Here is an 11,668-nt window from a genome sequence, read left to right as displayed (position 1 = left end):
GTGAACAGTTTGTTGTACGTGCTATATACATTAGATCTGATCCATAGGTGCACAGCGAGAGGAACTTGGTGTAATTTTAGAGTTTTATAGGTGGATTTTATGCTCAAATGTCATGGCATGTCTCAGAAGTACAAGACTACTAGATGTCCTGATGGTTCTTTTGTGGTTTTTGTGCTATGCAATGTTTTCTTTTGTAGGTGCTAGCTTTACTAGCTCGGTGATAGATCAGTGAATGAATGGGTCTAGTCCTCGATATTCCATATATCACATATATTCTTCTGCACACGCCACAGCCATTTTAAGAGCAATGGATCATCATGCATTCAATGTGGTGAAAATCAAACTGGACTACAAAGAGTAAAATGTACTACTTGTAGCCAACTGTTATATATCTAAGACAAAAAAGGGGGGTAAATATGGAGGGATGAAAATGAATCAAAGGAAAGACAATAAAGATCGACTTCCCCAAACAAACAAATCGCTTGATGTATGACAGTGACATTTCCCCAGTTACAGAAAGGCGTGTCTGATAAGCAACAAACCCCAGAAAGTGACAGTCAAGTCTCCACTGGTATAATAAATAGCTGCAAATCATGCTGATGAGCACGAGAGAGCTGGGAAACAGTGGGTCGATACTGGGAGTGAAAGATTCATCTGAACAAACCAAATCAATCAAATATTCACAGATGACACTTGAGCCAAAAAGAAAAAAAACACACTTGTGAAAGGAAAAAAAAATTCTATTAAACACCAGAACAAATCACAGAGAGGCAGGCAGGAAGATGGAGCAAAGATGATGGTGCTGTACTGTTCTTGACGCCCTCTTCTATCATGTTCCTGGCAACTGAGGCCTGGCACTGGCCTACAGAGGAAAGACTCAAGTGCTTGCTCGTGTCAAAAGGCCTCAGCCAGTTCCATCAGCGCGCCCATGGGGTCCACTCCAAGAGACACAACAAAGATCAGAGAAGTCCTAGCGCTGGAGAATAGAGTCAACAAAGACAGAGAACGAAAGTGAGGACGGATGAGCCAACACAATGTAACTAAGTGTAACTGACAGTTACCCTTTGATGGTATTTTGTGAAATCGTGTGTTTTCAAGTGCGCCTCAATCCAAGTGAACTAGACAAGTGACGCGCAAAACAAATAACTAAACCTCTACAGAGTACTTTAGCACTCCGTCAGTGTCTGGTACACATTTTAGCCTGAAAAGTCAATCCAAAAAAACAAAAAAAGAGGGCTACGGTGGAGAGCGTGGGTGGACGGCCTGAACCACAAGCAGAGAGAAAAGAGAGACAACCACATGGATAGAGTGATGGTGTAGAACAAGACAGAGGAAGCAACGGGGATTGATGGGATAACAGCTGACACTCACAGCTTGTAGAGCGGTGGAGAGCAGGCAGCTCCACAAAGAAAGCACTGAGGTTGTTAACAATGAAGAAGATGATGCACAAGGACATGCAGTTCAGATACTGAGAGCGCACCGTCAACACCTTCAACAGCTTATTAGAGCTACGAAATCAGATGTTAAGAGCGTCTTCGAACAAGATGTAAAGGAAGAGAAGTGCAAGCAAGAAAGTACGTGACGAGAGAGTGAATGCACAGGATGAGGAAGTTAGGTCTTAATGTATGTTTATAAAGGAGAAACTTTAGTCAGACTTGCTAAGTTAGAACAAGTCTCAAATCATGGGCCCACATCATTATCTAAACTAGACTAAATAAACACCAGATTCTACTCCGAGCTGAAGGGAAAAGAAAAAAAATCCTCCTGTGATCACGTTAATATTGAACTCGGCTTTGTCGAATCTAATTCGCACTGATGGAAAAAAGCAACGGAAGCTGAGTGACAGATATCCACAAACCCACACACTCTCTTGCTCTCTTTAGTGAAGCCGCCATGAACAGATCCTCAGCTGTCAGAAAAAGAAAAAGGATAAGACAAGTATTGATCATCACAAGAGCACACACTGCAGGGGACTGTTTTTCTTAATCAAATACAGAAAGCGTACAGTTGTTCTCAACCTTCGGCGTCATGTTTCAGCGAAACCTTGAAACTTTTCTGCGTACGGCAGGAAAAATGTGATGAAAACACCGAAATCGCACACGCTGGCTTTCACAAAAAAACATCCACCCTCACACCTGTCTTCACTTCAACTTTATTGATACGAGTGGAGGAGAATATTCACATAGAGCTAAAATGAAAAACTTCAACAGCACACAGCAAAGTGAAGGTTTCATTGTTGTTGTTCGAAGGAAGTGGATGGAAATGCAAAAGTCGGACAGACTTTGACGAGGCTGGTCGTCCATCTGAACTCCTTCATCAAGCTTCTAACAATTTCAGCAGTTCCATGATTTTTTTTTTAATGACGAGACCAAACAAACAACACATGGATCACAGAGTACAAAGCTTGTCTCAGTCGCATTGAGAAATTCACCAGATATAAAGGTAGTCATGGGAATGCTATCTTTGAACGGCTGTGAAAGAGACTGTGCAACTGAATGGGCCGTCTTTGAGGGAAACATTAACTTCCACTTTTCAGTGGGCTGCCTTTTGGGGCTTTAAGTGTGTTCCAAGCCTTTGAAAATGAAAGACTTGTCCTGTTGGCTTATCTCAAATCAAATACAACAAAGACAAGATGTCTGTGTTTGTTGTGTTCTTTCTTACAAGTCTTCCTCCTGCTGAGGAAGAAGCTGGAGTCATCTGTGTTGGCACACATCTGGAGGCTTAAGAGCAGCTTATTGAGTTCAAACACAATACTGCACGTGTACTTGAAGGTGCACACAAATACACCTAGCTTCAGTAATGGACAAGAATCACAATAAGCCACTGCATAGACTACTACACGTCTGCATAATACACAGTATAAAACATGGATGTAGCCATTGTGACGACACCCATTAGTTAGGCTCTGCTTTAAGCGTTTTTGTTGGTACCGTGTTGGTTTTTTGAGGCCAGGCGTTATTTCATATGGATGAGTGGGTGTAGTGCTTAGTTTTCAGCTAACACTAGCAAGCTTGATTAGCAAGTTGCATAGTAGTACAGGTCCAGTGCTGTGACGTATATTGGGCCAAAAATTGCACACTCGATTCAGTCATGTCAGAGTGTATCTGATGTCTCTGTGGTAGTGTTTTTACTTCATAATAACGCTGGTCCAGGACCAACATTGAAACTGATGTTATCTGATAGCTTTGCAATGTGGGGGGAAAAGGGAAAAGAAAAACCTTAAAACTCTTATGCTAGTTTTTAAACGTGCTAGCTACCTTCTTGGTTAATGCTAAATAAATACTCAGACAACTACTGGTCAGTTGCAATACTGATCCTGGACCAACATTATTATTGAGATGCAGGAACAACACTAATACAGGGATAACAGATTGTCCCTCCTTTCACAGTCAGTAGAGCTCAAGGCTGCTCTGCTAGCTAAGCTAACTAATGTTAGCTAGCTAATGTAAAGTCAACATTTAAGTGTCTCACCCCACACAGTTAATGCCAGACTAACAGCATGTAGTTATTTAAAATGATATTTAACTGCTATTATCTGCCTCACTCACCACTATCTTGCTTTTTTCTCCTCTTCCTTGTTTTCTTCTTTCCTTTTCATTCCCAGAATAATAACTGCTCTTTAGTTTCTCTGAATAGCTTGTTGTTATTGGGTTTGTTTAAACTGAATCATGCACGCAACTGGCATCTGGAGTGACCAGAGTCATGTGGGGCCCCCCGAGGGTGGTAGGGTCTCTCCTACTGTAACTAAAACTTGCCACTGCTGCAGTTTGCCAGACCACATGGGTTCCTCACTGACCTGTGGCCTCAAGCAGTTGCCTGCCTTGCCTGGTGCTTTGATTTGTGCTAAGTAACTAATAAAACACTTTTCAGAACTGAAGCACAAACTTCAAGGATGATCAATAACACGCAATAATCCTAAATATCGGGCAGACCATTTATTAAAAATGTCTAAAAAAAAGGCACCAACATGATAAAGAGTTTCAGTTTAATGACCCAAAGTAGCGGATAAAGCCTAAAATATTGTGACTGGGGTTTATAAGTCCTGTTCTAAAGTCTCGAGATGAATTTTTCCATTGTTGCCATCTTGGTTGCTTGCTTGATTCAAAAAAGAAAAGGAAAAAAAAGGATTTCATTTCACAATGACTGTTAAACCATAAGCTCAATAACAACTCATTAGCCACTGAGCGTGCAGTTTTATACCACAATTTGAAACTTGGTATAACCAAGATTTGTAAAAGAGACTTAATTTTTTATTCACTATGACCCAAGTGAGTGACTCAGCCCATAAACTCAGCAGGAAAGTGTCATTTTTTGCAGCCACAGCTATCATCATCTGGCCGTCTTCAAATAGAATGCAGCTTTTTAGGCACTTCCCTATTTGCTTCATTTTTCCGTCTGTAAAGCAGCATCCATGTTTTATGCTTTCTGTAAGAGGAACTGCACTTTTTGCCACTTCAACTCTGATTTCCCTTTTTATGGTGCAGAGGCTGCCCTTGATTGTAGGTAGCAGGTTAATAAAAAACAATTTTTGGTGTCTTTTCTTCTTCTTCTTTTTTTTGCAAGATTACAGATGCTACATACCCATCAGGAGTTTTAGTATTATGGCTGTTCGTTAGTCTATATTCCCTGTATGGAGAGCGTTTCATTGAAAATCTTTATTTTTAGGGGGGGGGAAAGCTGGAAATCAATGTCTTAAACAGGAATGTACCTTTTCCAAAAGCATATACTATTAAGCTTACCATAGCTCTAAACTCAGACTGTATCCTTGCTTGTTTGATTGATCATTTATTTTAGCATATGCGTACACATATACAAGATAGAGCATATACACAGAAAGGAAAATATTGTCTTCTAGCACAACGGGTGCTCAAAGAGCAGTGGGAAGAAGTAATATATACTCCCACCGCTTTACATGTAACTATGTTGGCAGATTAGACACTGTTTCTAAGATCAAAGCATCCAATTTATACGACACAGTTCTAAGGTTATATCTGAAATGTCTTGACCATTTATAACTTAAACTCTCTTTTTTTCAGGCTCCCTTTCCCTATATAGAGTTAAGTTATAAATCAAGTCAGACATTGACAAAGATAGCCTACTGGTACTAAATCAAGGGTACATGAGGGCATTGTCTGCCTCAGTACAGAGCACTGAATTTAGGCTATTCAGTATACAAATTTCTCCTTACAAAGGTAAACTAAGTTGGCTAAATAATGCATTAGACAGAAACAGTATCATAACTGCCCCCATAAATGTAAAGGCTACTGTAATTGGGCAATTATCCAGTTGTACTGCAACAGTACATGTGGTGTACATGGAGCGTAGTTTATTAGTACTGTCTAGGGTTTAATCATTCAGGCTGGAAGCTCCAGCCCGATTCCAGTAATTTTAAGAAAAAGCTGACTTAGAACAAAGCCACGGTTATTTTAAAGGTTTGGTCCCAGTAGAGAGCTTAGGGGAGGTTAAGTAAGGTGAAAGAAAGGTAGAGAGGCAGAGGAGAGGAACAAAGGGGGAGCAGCTAATAGTTTGGAGGATCTAGGAATAAAAAATTTATGGGGTAAAATAAGGTTCCTTTAGTCCATCCGTCAGCATTGCTGCAGTGGAAATTAGTCTCTGCTCTAGACAACTCTCCACCCCCCCACACACTTCTACAATAACCTTTTGTGTTAAACAGTCTTTCTTTGCTGCTTCCCTGGTTTGTATACTGGGTCAGAGACAATACATGTATTTTTCAGTTTGTGTCAATATTTCCTTCTTTTTATTCTCTGCGTTTAGCTTTTAAACTATTTGCACCCTCATCATCTCTGGACCTTTCTCCACCCTTTCTTTCTTCTCCCTACCGTATGTCCTCCTGCTATGGCTCTTTGCCATTTCTTGCCTTCTGTTCTCCACTAATTTGCTTTTGTTTTCCCTCCTCCCTTTCATTATTTCTCCTATTCCTTCTCACTTCTTACATAATGACTGCTCTGTCAGTTCAGCCTCTCTTTTGTTGACTGCCACTATATCTTTTCCTGTCCTTCTATCGTCTCTCGTACTTATGTCCAAAGCAAATAGTCATAAACTATAATATATGCGATAGAGCTGATCATTACAAACATCAAAAACATTCATAATTCATATCACGTCACATAATCAGCATTACTATGGCTCCTTTCTCTAAAATACCAAATTTCAGAGCTGCCATTGGCCTGTAAATAAAACAAGCATTTTTAGTTGGATCTACTAATCTGTTCTTCTTCTCTATACCTTATAAAATCATATTAATAGATATTTTTAAAGGGGATTAAATGTGTTTATGTAGGAGACTACTTAGTAGGCGTGTGAAAAACGTTGAAGCTTCTCAGAAAGGTGATGGTGGTTGGCAGTTCTTTTCAAGCAACCAGTTTTTTGCCAACTGGTTGGGGAATACATAGTGGCAGGTGCTTTCCAGGGGGTCACTGGCCGGTCTGTAGACCTGCATGACTGAGACTTTAGCAAATCCATGTGACTGCCATCGGCTTCCAGGGACCACTCACATCTGAACTCAAAGTAAAAGTACATAAAACAGCATTCTTAGTGGCCACAAAATGACAACAACCTTAAGGTGCTTTATATTGTAAGGTAAAGACCGTAGAATACAGAGAAAAGAGATAAAACCCCAACAATCCTAGCACACAAACCATTATTCTTCCTAGTTGCCACCAGGCAGCAGCTCCTTTATGACATTATGTGCATATTGACCTCAGTAGCTGTCCATCATAATGGATGGGATATGTTAGTGGTGGTTACTGGACCATCTGGTAACCACGATAAGTTAACATCACATCAGTAATTGACATATGTGTGCAAAACCTCAACAGAAGTTTAGGACAACATGCTGCTACTTTTCACTTGGTTTATTACATCAGTAAATATATATTATAAGGATTTGCTTATTCAGTTTTCCTGATATGTGCAATTTGTTTTAAGTCTGTTTATTACTAGCTGGAAAAAGCATCCCATTTGAAGTCCCAGATCTAGCTTGTTAGCCAAGCTAGCTAACTAGCATTAGTGCAGTAAATCCTATAGCTGCAGCTCTACTATGTCTGATTTGCTTTATATGCATGCCATTTTGACTTTCCTTTGAAACTAAGTGATTGAATCATTATGGAGTAGGCATATTTGCACATGCAGTGGCTTGAAAAAGTATTTGTCGCCCTGATTATTTCTTAACCTGTTGATGGTAATATGATGGCCTGGGCCTGCTTTGCTGCTTCAGGACCTGTATAACTGCTTGTAAGTGATGGACCTATGAATTTTGCTCTCTACCAGAAATCCTGACGGAGAACATCCAGCCATCAGTACGTGCCCCAAACTCAGTGAACTTGGATTATGAGGCAGGAAAATAATTCGAACCACACCAGCAAAGTCCACTTCTGAATGGCTCCCAATAACAAAAACACAAACAAAGGTTTTGGAGTGGCCTAATCAAAATCCGGACTCAAATCCTACCGAGATGCTTTGGCATGACCTCAAACAGCCTGAAACAGCAAACAGCAATTTTCAGTAAAACTATTTTGAAATTCTTCCACATCACTGTGGAAGAATTTTGTGGGCCAAAACTCTTCCACAGTGATGTGAAAGACTCATTACCAATTATGACAAATGCTTGGCTGCAGTTCTTGCTGCCAATGGTGGCAAAACCAGTTATTAGGTTTAGTTTGGGGACAGTTGCTTGGCACTGTAGGGCTACAGCTAAAGAAGTCAACATTAATGTTTTTTTGTTGTGTCAGCTATCTGTAAAAGACAAATTTGATTGAGATTTCAAAATTCCTGAAGGAAATATCACACTCTTTAGTGATAAATACTGCACTATGCAAGTTCCAAGTGTTTTTTTCTGCCATTTGGTGCTCGGTTTTCATCCTAGGCTCAGAGTGTTCTCACTCTGGATGAGACATTTATGGCTTGTGGCTTTTGGTTTGAACCAAAACCCCAAATTCCCCGACCTAAAAAACCTAACAAAAAACACTGATAATCATATAATCTTTGTGGTATTACATTTCAGTTTCAGCACTGTATTGGATGACTATGCTCTGAGAGGTTTGGGGAGAATACATAACAAAATTATATGCTTATATAAAAAATATTTTATGGCAGTAGAAAAATGAAACAAGAGCAACTAACTTTTATTTAGGTCAACATATTTTTTTATTGTCTCGTCAACCTGTTCTGATTAAGTGCAGCTAATGAGAGCTATAACAGCTGCTTCTCTTACAGTGGTGGACGGGTATATGGGTGAACAAAGACTCCGGAAGGGTTATCGATTATCGGTCGCTTAGAACAAACAGACGACAAAAAAAAAAAAAAAAAAAAAAAACGTCACTCAAAAATGTCGCAGTCACGATCTATAACTACCACAACTCAATTGTCCCCTAAATGTCACGCTGTGGCTACGCTGTGAAGTGGCAACCGAATGAGGCGGGAGCGATGAAGCTCGGCAAAGACCCGAAGAGCGCGTGAGAGAGATGCACAAAAAGAGTGAGAAAGGTCAAAAAGACCAAATAGGAGAAACTGTGAGTGGCACACACTGGGAAGAAATTGACCAGAGAAAAGAAATGGGAGAGAGTAGAAGTCCTGTGGAGACAAAGAACGTTTAAAAAAAAGTGATGCAATGGGGGAAAAAAGTGAGGTGGCTGTCTCGCCTATTATTCTTTACCCTGCCTCTTTACTCTTCCATCTTGATACGTAGACCTTTGCAGCCGTCTCGCTCTGATTCAGCGCTTAGAGGGACTTACAGTGGTGTGGAGTCACTCTGCTGACAGAAATATAAAACAGACCGCATCTACATACGCCATCTCTCTCATCCCAAATCAACTCAGTCTGAAAGGATTTCTCCTCAAAAGTGATCACTAAATATGATAATTATTTAAAGGCCTAATTTAGGAAAGTGACAGAAAGTAATTGGAAATTACACATTTCCATTTGTTATAGGGGATTTTTGAAATGAGTCAAATTGATTCTCTAATTGAATTCAGAACATTTCTAAAATAAACTGCTCCCTATAAACGCAGCTGAGAGCCGAGGGAAGGATATCCAAGGGAAAGGAGTTCAGATTAGAAAGGGTAGTGTTCAGTCAGAAGAAAACACAAAGAGAAGTCGCAGCAGTTTAGGGAAACAGGCGGGGTATCTCAACTCCTGCAAACTTTCTTTGTTGCTTTGCCTGACTTTCCATGAGTTATAACTTATCTGATATTCAGTCAAAGTAAATCCCTTCAGATACAAAAAGGCGTCCACAATGCGCTTCTCAGCTGATAACGGTTTAAGACAATCTGGATTCCATTATGTAGGCCCGCATATGGGTCCTGCTGTCATGTTAGGCAACGTGTTTTTAATGTAGATTATTTTCTCAGCCTGCTAATGGATGAAGCTCAGCTGCTTTTAAAAAGCAAAGCAAACTCTTTAGTGGATGTATATGAGTTGCTCCAGGCTTTCTAGTCGATACTCTTCCCTCGATTATACTGCAAAAAAAGCTGGGACTTATCAAATGCAACACATGCCTTTCAGTGCAATCTATAAGCATGTGGTGAAGTTTACAGATGCACTGGAGGCCAACAGAAAACTTCCACTAGAAGCCACAGGTGGCAGAAATGGAGTCTAATCCAAAAAGGAAAGCAGTATTTGCATCTGACAGCAATGTAACACAAAGTAGGTGGATGTGTTTACAAGGGCGGGCGAGAAGAAGGAAACTATACTCCCCTTCCTTTAAAAATATCAGGAGCCTTCTCAAATTTGCAGTCTCCATCGCTCATCTGCATATAAGAGTTATATGAGTATCAACTGGGCAACAGAAAGGCACATTTCTGTTTTGCAACTGCGCAACAGCAAAAAGACAACAATGCAACAAGGCACATGTGTTCAATGAGACATGCTAAACAGTGATGCCTCCACACAAAGACAAATGACTCCTAATATTAAAGCCTAAAAACTAAAATAGTTTGCTTCCTCTCCTCTTTTCATGCCACGCTGTCACTCAGAGTGACAGAATATTTGTGCACTTTCTGGCATTTAATGTCGGCGAGGCCATGCCCCTGTTTGCTTTACTGATACTGATTGACATCAGGAAGTCACACTCTCAACAAGAAAAGCAATAAAAACAAAGCCAGGCAGCAACAGTGGATGGTGTGTTTGTTTAATTTCAATGTGTCTTGCTTTAGTGTGCTCACTGAACTGGAGCTGATTTCAGTCAATAAACCTTTAATGACACCTTGTGTGCAGATGTATTGACTCAGTGGAGATTGTGTCAGAGAACAGGCTGTGGTTGTCTTAGTCCCTCACTGCTTTTAGGTCGGCGAGGAAAACTGTAAAGGTGAGCACATGTGAAAAGGACTAACTTCTGCACTTGAACGGAGGGCAAAAAGAGAGCATGCCCACTGGGAGCGCAGGGACATTTTCTGGTGCCCTGAGGGTCAACTTGGTCTGCAACTAGCAACCAGGAATGAATTGACAGACCTCTGAGAATCCATGTATCAGGCCCATAGACTGTATGGGGGGGCATGTTCACTGAATGTATAGTAATAAGTAACAATTTCCCCCCTGTTTCTGCCCTCTTTCTATTTACTTTTAATGGACAGAGAACATTAATTGCTCTGTGACCTATTAATTAATAGTTTTCAGCTGACACCCTTTTTAACAATATGCTCATAATTTACTTCTTTTGCTCCTTGTTGTGCTCAGTGGGCTGCTCTGTGCTCTGAATATTAACGAATAAATCATAAGGGTGTAAAAATGATAAGATCATTATCACAGTGGATAAACAAAGGCAGCTGTGACTGTGGCTAAAAAGGTGACACATTTGCCTCTTTTCATGTCTTTGTGCTTTTGGTGTTTTATTCTTCGACTGATGTGATATATTTATTTCTCTCTTGCATATTAATTTGTCATTTACCCAATCACAGTGTTTCTTATCATGTATGCCTTGGCTAACCAATAAACCATCAAATCTGAGTTACCAGGATTAGCTGACTGACTAATACAATTTCTAAATAGCTGAAGTTCAAACCTAGCATCAGAATGGGGAAGATGCACGACCATCTCTAGGGTTTACATAGGTGATGGTCTGAAAAAGAGAAACTATCCGGCGAGTGGCAGTTTTCTGAGTGAAAATGCTTTGTTAATTTCAGAGATTAGAGGTGAACAACCTGACTGCTTCTGATAGGAAGGTAACAGTTAGTGAAACAACCACTGCAGAAGTATGCAGAAGAGCATCTCTGAATGCACAACTGTTGGATGTTGAAGCAGATGGTTTTTGCAGCTGCAACAACCTGGTGCTGGATGCACAGAAGACAGTGGAGATTATTGTAGACTTCAGGAAGCACACAGCCCCACTCCCCCACATCATCCTGACTGACACCCTCATCACCTCTGTGGACTCATTCCGCTTCCTGGGTACCACCATCAGGACCTCAAGTGGGAGCCCAAACCAGACTTGTTATGAAAAAAGAAATCCACAAAGACCAAAAATGTTTTTTGTACCACGTTGTAAACTGGCTTTTAATTACCATTTTATAGGGCATTTACGTGTGGGGGGTCTTCTAGGAGTGAGTCGCTTTTGGAAGCAGCCTCAAGCAGCCACAGCACGCATGGCATTGCCTTCATTTTTCACTCCTGGACGCTGATGTTTGTTAGGTGTGTTTGCAGTCTGGGTTATTAC

The 11,668-nt window shown here is 40.5% G+C and overlaps 1 long non-coding RNA gene across 1 annotated transcript; it reads right to left on the bottom strand.

The window, feature by feature from the left end:
• Window positions 1-482: 482 nt before the first annotated feature.
• On the bottom strand, window positions 483-3,823 carry LOC120433244. The gene is made up of 2 exons (XR_005608421.1): window positions 3,549-3,823; window positions 483-976 (listed from the first exon to the last, which is right to left on the bottom strand). It is a non-coding gene; the product is annotated as an uncharacterized LOC120433244 (long non-coding RNA).
• Window positions 3,824-11,668: the final 7,845 nt, after the last annotated feature.

Source organism: Oreochromis aureus, linkage group 3, assembly GCF_013358895.1.
Source record: "Oreochromis aureus strain Israel breed Guangdong linkage group 3, ZZ_aureus, whole genome shotgun sequence".
NCBI lineage: Eukaryota > Metazoa > Chordata > Actinopteri > Cichliformes > Cichlidae > Oreochromis > Oreochromis aureus.
The sequence above is the reverse complement of the archived record's forward strand: the minus strand, read 5'-3'. Positions and strand labels throughout refer to the sequence as shown.